This window comes from Benincasa hispida, chromosome 8 (assembly GCF_027475165.1).
Source record: "Benincasa hispida cultivar pf3 chromosome 8, pf3_genome.v1.1, whole genome shotgun sequence".
Lineage (NCBI taxonomy): Eukaryota > Viridiplantae > Streptophyta > Magnoliopsida > Cucurbitales > Cucurbitaceae > Benincasa > Benincasa hispida.
The window spans coordinates 48431057-48439741 of record NC_143485.1 but is presented as its reverse complement, the minus strand read 5'-3'; the positions used below and the strand labels follow the sequence as shown (position 1 = coordinate 48439741).

At 33.6% G+C, this 8685-nt stretch overlaps 1 pseudogene; it reads right to left on the bottom strand.

Annotated features, from left to right (window-relative positions):
• Positions 1-5902: 5902 nt before the first annotated feature.
• Positions 5903-6963, bottom strand: LOC120084081 (bidirectional sugar transporter SWEET5-like; annotated as a pseudogene).
• Between the last annotated feature and the right edge of the window lie 1722 nt (positions 6964-8685).

Below are 8685 nucleotides of genomic sequence, written 5' to 3'. Positions count from 1 at the left end.
CTTGAACCGCCGGGCGAAGCACCATCGTTTAGTAAACGCCTCCAGGTAAACGATCGTGTAGCGCACATTAGACGATAGCGCGAAAATCTAAACGATCGCTTAGACGACAACGAGGCCATGAAGCCTGATCGTCTAGACGATCGCTTAACACGCGCAAAGGTAAACGATTTACCTCGCCTTTACTCAGCGATCGTATAGTCAATGACTAAACGATGAAACTTGCTGAGCTATACGACCATCTAATGTGTGTGCACGTTAAATGACACCCGAGCATCCGATACTCAGCGATCATCTACCCCATCGTCTACATGATCCGACCAATGCTTATCATCTTCTTCCTCGAAGAACAGCAACCCTTACTCCAAACTTCTTCACGAACGAATCAAAACTCAAACTAACTTTTAAATTACAGACTCTATAGCAATTAATTATGCCCAAAAATGCAAGGGCCTTTACAATTAACTAAAAATGTAAAAGAATTTAAAAACTCGAGGTTTCATCCCATAAAACTCCATTAGTCCACACACCCACAAACGAGTTAACAATTAAAATAGAGAGCAGACATACTGCACCCACTGAGAATGTATATGCAATTCTTTGCAGCAATGAAATTGGAATATCAGAAACCCGGCACTGATACCAATTGAAGGAACTCTTATATAAGAGTACCTATGAGCGGAAGTGGATCTTTCCAATAGATTGTGATAGAATTTCTACACATACATTCTAACATATAGATATGTATTGAAAAACATTAAATTACTGGCATACTTTAAAAGATAAAATACAAGAAACTAAGAGACTGGCCAATTGAAGACTTTCTTTAGAAATCTCGGTCTCACCGTGAACGAACTCCTCTCACTCTATCTCATCCAACAAGCAATCGTCCAGCAACACCACGATCGTTTACATGAACAGCAACGCACGAACAACAGCGAACGAGGATGACACCACCATCCGAAGCCCTCAGTATTCTCGGAGTGAGAATCCAAAGGGTGGACTTTGATGGAATTGGTAGAGGAGAGGAGAAAAGGTTATCGTGTACTACGAACAAGCAAGTGGGAGAAAGGGAAGACTATTGTATAGTCAGGTGCTCGATCGTCTAGGTCAGGGTATACATCGTGTAGTAATTGCTAAGCGATCTTCTAGGTAAAAGGTAAGCGATCGTTTAGTTATGCTCAGGCGTTAAGCGATCCTCTATGAAAGGTAAGCAATCGTTTAAGAAATCGCGAGCGATCGTTTAGGAAAGCACGGGTGTGCGATCGTTTAGTAGGCGGCACTATCGTATAGGCTCTCAACACTAAGCGATACAAGACTTTCATACCGTGAGAAATTTAGCGTGTCTTTTGCAAAATGAAAACTATTTTCATTTTATTCTTCAGTTACTATAACTGAATTGAACTTCCCACTATCACACGAATTTGGAGGAAACTCCGGCCAAGTATCTCATAACCGCCCAATATAATTATATTATATTCTTAACCTATAGTTTGATATCATATATCAACTATAGTGCTTTCTCCTCTACTTTATATAAATCATACTTATATCCAATTTCCTTCAAAATAATGTAACTCATACATTTAGTCAATCACATCATATATAATTAACCAGTCCAATTATATCATATATAATTAAACTCCCTCTTGTCAATTTTAACATTTCAAACTGACCCAAAAACTGATTCTCAACTTGTATCCAAGCTACCAAGAGAACCTTGTGGACCTATGGCTCGAAGTTCCAATGGTATATGAATAGCTGACTAAACTCTTTAGCCACGAGATCCACCATCTGTTAACTGCTAAGCATTCCACTAAAGACCGATAGTTGAACTCTTCTCACCACAAATATATTTATGTGTCCATCGGATATAACAAATAATGAGTACGATAACCCTTCACCGATACCCGTAAGTACAACTGGGCTAATTTACCGTATTGCCCCTATTATTACATCTCACTTCTTAAGTACCATTGATCCCTCTAATGAACAATACAACATAGTCCAACTATGTGTGAACACCTCTCAGGCTATGAGAAGGTGTGTGGTGCCACATCATTCAAGCCTTAGAATCAACCCTTAATGGAGCTATCTATCTACTTACCCCTGCTTTAGGGAAGGAGTGAATTTCATCTTGTGTAGCTGAGTTCCCAGCTCCCAAATCAGACGAATCCCCAAAGTAGTAGGTTTAAGTCAACAGCCAGGCCATATGCACCCATACAAATCAAAGGACCGCTCTCAATGGCAGGAGTTCCCAACTCACTCAGGATTTAGATCATGTTACCTATGGTCATCCTTGTGAAGTGAAGTCTCTGTCATGAACGGTGTTATATAACGAAATGTTAACACTTTGTGGTTAAGTCTTATACAAACTCTTTGTATAGGATGCCCCCGTTCGCATGTCCCCTACACGAATGATCAAGATCAGACCATCTATGACAAGGCCACAACACTTGGAATTATTCCACAAAGCAGGCCGCATCCGTAGCGTTACCAGGATAAGGTTTCCCTCATATATCCATATACTACAGACCATTTTGGTTATCATTTAAGACATAATCAACTTGTATGTCACCACATACATGCTTAAGTTACATAAAGACAACCAGGGATTTTAGTTTATTGGTTTGTGGTAAAGTAAATAAACCATCAAACTGAGCAAAATCAAGAAGTGAAGTAAATATCATATATTATACATCACAAACGTTCGTACAAACTGTTTACAAACTATAGGACAAGAGACTTTAGGGCATCAACCCCAACAGTTGTTGCCTTAACCTTTGACGACAATTCAATCGATTTCTTCGCCTAAAGGTCCTTTCAACTTCGGGGTCATATAGGAGCTCACGAGTGTTTTCCCTGCTCATAAAATGTTTACAAGCTTTGGCGTAGCTTGTAATACTCCCTTGGCTGTAAGTTTTCTTCAAAAGATACAAGCAAAATTCTGGTTAGCCTTGTTGCTAAATCCCCAACAACAATGCCAAAAACTTGTTCGTGGATTTCGTGATGTATGCTAGTAGTGTATTATGAATGGAAATGGAAGATAAGATTGATGTGAATGAAGATGAATGGTGAAAGATTTCTCTAGGTGAGAATAATGGATGATGCATTACACTCACTAGATGAGGTGTACAAGCTTTAGAATAATGGATGATGCATTACACTCACTAGATGAGGTGTACAAGCTTTACCTGAGTTAGATCCAAGTATAAATCTAATTCAGGTTTCGGGAAAGTCTAGGGTCAAACACAGGGATTTAGGTTGGACTAACGCAAGCCTTGTGTTGCACTGATGTATAAGGGCTCTAAATAAATGCTAGAAAAGTTTACACTATTTTAACTGCATGCATACAAGAAGAAACAAGAGTTCAAGTGGAATATAGGGTTCAATGAAGGAATAGTGCTAAGTGATAAGTGAACGCATTGATCCAAGTAAGATAGACAAGGAAAAGTATGGATAAGAATGAAGATGAAGGATGCGTGTTTACAATCAAATGTATGCCAATGCATTGGGTTTCTGTCTGTCTAATCATTTAACATTTCTCAATGCAAATTCCACATGTTCCTATTGATGACATACAGAAATGTACGTCATCTAAGGCCTTTTATTTAGAATTATGAGCTGTTAAGCAGAATATGTGGCGTTTATGTTAGGAATTCATGAGAAAATGAGTTCCCGTCCATCGGCATTAAGAATCTCAGCAAAGCCACTATTATGCGTTATTATGCGTTCAAATGTCTATTTTTGTAGCAACTACAGAAAGCGATCGCATGGGCGGAAGCCAGGCTATCGCAAAGACGACCGCATGCGGGGATCTCTCCATCGCAGAGGCGAACGCATACATTCGATGCATGGATGTTGCGGCCATTAACACATGTGTCCATCACATTGAAGTTGCGGTTGTTGAGCGAATGCGGTCATCGCATAGATATTGCGGCCATGAACCGCATGCGTCCATCGCATGAAAGTTGCGGTCGTCAAGCGAGTGCGGTCATCACAGAGAGATTACGGCTACAAAATTATAACCATAATAGAGGGATGATCGTAAGGTTGGTGAAATGCAACATGAATGCATATCTCGAAGTATCAAAAGATGATGTTGACATTTCACTTACCATGCTGTTAGCAGTAGAGATTCAGAAAAGGACCATCGCACTACGAGTGTCAAATTCAATTTGTTAGCAGCAGAGATTCAGGAACAGCTCAAACCAATGTATCTGCTTTGCGTTGGAATCCTTCAGACACATGCCTTTGCGTTAGTTGAGCCTACGACACTTAGTGAAATTTATTAATATCCTGCGATGAGATGCGTTAATGATGCAATTTTATAAAAAAAATTGTTTTGTGAAGGTTAGTTATGTTTGAAGGATTCTATGCGTTTTCCTTTAAGAAAGATGAGATTTTATCATTAAGAATCCTGATTGTTCCAACTTTCGAGAGACAATAATTTATATTTCTACAAGTTATCAGTACTCCACTGAGCACCCATAATTACACTCCACTAAAGATCCATAGCTACATTCTTATGAACTACAATATATTTGTGTGTCTATTGATTTAAACCATATTATATAAGTCAATCATTCACAAATTGTTCGTAATTTTAGCTAAGTCAAATTACCGTTTTACCTCTATATGTACTTCTTGCACCTTAAGTACCACTGATCCTCTCATGAACAATTTTGTTTATGGTTAAACCATAAACAAAGTCCCTCTTGGGCGAATGAGAGGGTGGGACCTCATTATTCAAGTCCTAGAGTCAACACTTAAGGGAATAACCTATCTACTTTCCCTAAAGTCGGGAATGAATGAATTCCTTATTGTGAAGCTATGTTCCTAATTCCTAACTCAATATCATCCTTAAATGATAGTCATTTTGAATCTGCAAGTTCACCCTCACTCATACAAATAGAAGAACAACCCTCATGAGCAAAAATTCATAACTCATTCAAGATTGAGATCGAGTTACATGATTATTATACGAAATATACGTCTCTTCAATTTAACGATGTTACAAAGAGAGATTATATTTCGCGGTCCGGTCTTACATAGACTCATATAGGATACCCTCACTTACAAGTCATCTCATGAATGATTTGGATCAAATCATTTGTAACATTCACAACAGTTTTAACATTTTCAAAGTGAGTCGTATCCATAATGTTACTAGGATATCCAACATTATTAATATACTATAGATTTTTTAGATTAATTCTTAAACACGACCCACTTGTATATCATCCACATACTGCTCAAGTTACATTAAATAACCTTGAATCTTAGTTTTTGGATTTGAGTTATGTAAATAACAAGTAACATGTCTATTTATTCTAATACTTTATTCATTCAACAATTTGTTTACAATTTTAAAACTACGAGATTTAGAACATGCCATACAATTTGTTAGTTCAATAAATTGACAAAATTAAAGGTATCTGAAAAATTAAATATCCCATATTGATATGGTTTAAGTTTAATTAGTTGGTAATTGATATGACCTTATTCCTTAAAGGTCGATGGTTTAATCCTTCATTCCAATAATTATTGTACTAAAAAAAGTTTAATTAATCAGTGGGATTATATAAATTTAACATGTAAGCTAAAATAGAGAATATTCAAAAGGGACGAAATTGAAGTTGAATTGAATATCCAATAAATAATGTTGTAAGAATAATTTTGATGCGAGGGGAAAATATAGTAGATGGCAATAAAAATAATTGATTCAACGAATTAGATTGCATGAAGCTTCGAAATTAGGTAAGAAATGTGCATGTCCTCAAAAGATTGGAAAAAAAAAAATGATAAGTCGACTTGTCGTCATCGTCCCAACTTATGGCTTTGTAAGAAATGTGCAAAACGACAGGTCGACTTTGCAACATATCCCATCATCCACCTCCCTAAACTACACGTCGGTCATTTGTACCTCTATTGGCTTCTTCGAGTTCGATGTGTCGTCATCGTCCCAATTTGTTGTTTTATAATAAGTTGCATACAAAATCAATTGTATCAACCTTGAAAGAGCTCCCAAACTGTTCGGAATTTGCCCGGAAAAAAAAAAAAAAAAGAAAAGAAAAAAGAAAACTCAATGTTGAATTACCACTAAACAAAAAAGTTGATTATATTGGATTTGATGAAACTTTATTGAACCTGTTAATAATCATTTAATTTTTAGAAAACTAAGTTTATAAATTGATTGATTGGGATCTTTGGAGGCTTACAAAGACATTAGGATCAAATTTGAGAATAGCGTAAATGGCCCAACACCATTGCAAAAGTTGACAAGGGAGAAAATAAATGACATATACTTCACGCTCTTTGTTTTGATGACTTGTCGTTGAAAATAAAAATACCAAATTTTTTAATTTTTTAATTATTTATTAATTATAGATAATGTGTAATAATTAAGTTGTTGATTTTAATATAGAAGAAGAGGATAGAAGGATACATACCATGACTATCAATGGACAAGTATACATTCCAATGTTGAAGATAATACATAAAATGCCGATGAAGTAAGATCTACTTATGGTGGTGTGAAAAACCAAGAGCATAATGAGGACAACGACCGCAAAGAAGATAGTTCCGACAAGAAGAGTAATCAACATTTTCTTCTGAAAAAGAAAAATTCACACAAGAAATTAAACCCTAAACTTTAGGAGAAAAACGAGTTACTTTTCGAATTCGAAATTTTGGAAGAGAAATTAGAAACTTAGTTCTCTCTCAATTTACTCTCTTGACTCATGGAGAATAGATAAATAAGATGAAAACATAGATGAGCTCGATGAAAAAACCGATGTCATTGATTGTAAAGATGAAAATGCTATCCAGATGAATAAAGGGTATTCCATAGAATTACATGGCACAGTTGAGAATTGTAGCCAAATATGGATCTAGCTTGAAATCTTCCACCGCCTTGCACTTCACTGCTTGAATAAATTTGGGGTTGCAAAATTTTTTGTTCATCTCAAAATTCGATAATCTTACCAAATGACAAAACCAATAAACTTTCAGTAACAAAAGAATATAGAGAAATTAGAAGCTTATATTGGTGGTGTAAATAAACCAAAAGATGACATTTCTTTAAAAAAAAAAAAAAAAGATTAAAAAAATTATTGTTACAAATTATAAATTCAAACCCTAATTCATATAGAATGATCGTAAATATTATGATTATTGGAATAGAAATCTCACCTATAATACCATGACTGTCCTGGCTGCCTCTGCACTCACCATGCATCATTGTGTAACACTTCTTTAATATTGAATAAGGGTTTGAAATTTTACTGAAGTATTGAGAGTATTGAAAAAAAAAAAATGGAAAACAAGAAAGAGAAGGAAAAGAAGGTAACTTAATTTTGTCTTCTTTTCTTTTTTTGTGGGGAATTTTAAAGGTAAAAAAGTAATATTTCTTATGAAAATGATTAGCTTTGTGGATGTATATATGTGTGTGAAGAAGAGTGTGAAGAAGGTTTGTTACTTTATGGATAAAAGGTCATTCTATCTTATTTTAGAGTTTTGGATTCTAATTTTAGAACGTTTCTGATGAACTTATAATAATTTTATATCGAAAATGGGTTTAGATATTATATGGTAATTCATTAATATTAATCTTAGATTGTAAAATTGTGGATTAATTCTATTGATTGTAATTAATTAATTAATAGTTAGAGTACATACAGTTAATAATCCTAACTTGACTATGTAAAACTTGATTTAGAAATACGTTATATGGAGATTTACACTTTCTTAGAATGTCAATTAAGCCATTATCAAGAATAAGTCATTGCGTCATGCATATGAAAATTTATAGACGTTTAAAACCTTTCTTATATATTAGTAAATAACTACATGTGTTCAATTTTTAAAGTTAAAGATAATGCATAAAAAAAATGAAGAAAAGAATAGGCAGGTAAAGATTCTCATCTTATTACTTATTTATAAATTTTTATTATTTTCATTTTATAATTTAAATAAATTAATAAATTATTTATTAATAAACAACTCTATACATGCGATTAATTATGTTTATATTCTCATTACATATAATGTAAACTCTATTTATGTTATATAATTATGTTCAATTTATTTGAATTGAAATCTCTAAAGTGAAAATTTGAATTTTTTTTTTTTTATTTCAATAATCATCAACCAATATTAGAAAAAATATATAAGAAATGGATAATTCTCTAAAAATATTTATTTTTAATGTATTAATATAATTCGCTAAAATAAATACTATAAACCATATAATTATCTTCTTTTCCAATAAGTTCAAGTATTTTTAAATTAAGAGTAAATTAAATACTGAATACTAGATCTTCTATCATGAGTTCAAGACCATAACAATTAACTTATTTTATAAAATAGCATGTAAAATGAATATAAACTGAATCAATAACAATAAATTATTAAATTATTAACCACACAAAAATCATATATAAATTCAAATTATTTGAAGGTAGAAAGACATGGTTGAATAATAACATCATTTTCAGACTCGTCCAAAAATTAGACAAATCACAAAATGGCTAATAAAATATTCTTGGACATCCTTACATATTTTTCTATAAAACAAATATGATTATTTAAAAACGTTAGATATCTATATTTTCAGACATCTTAAATTTAAGGCATTTGAAGATTTCAATTATATCTTAAAAGAATGGTTATCAGACACATAATATA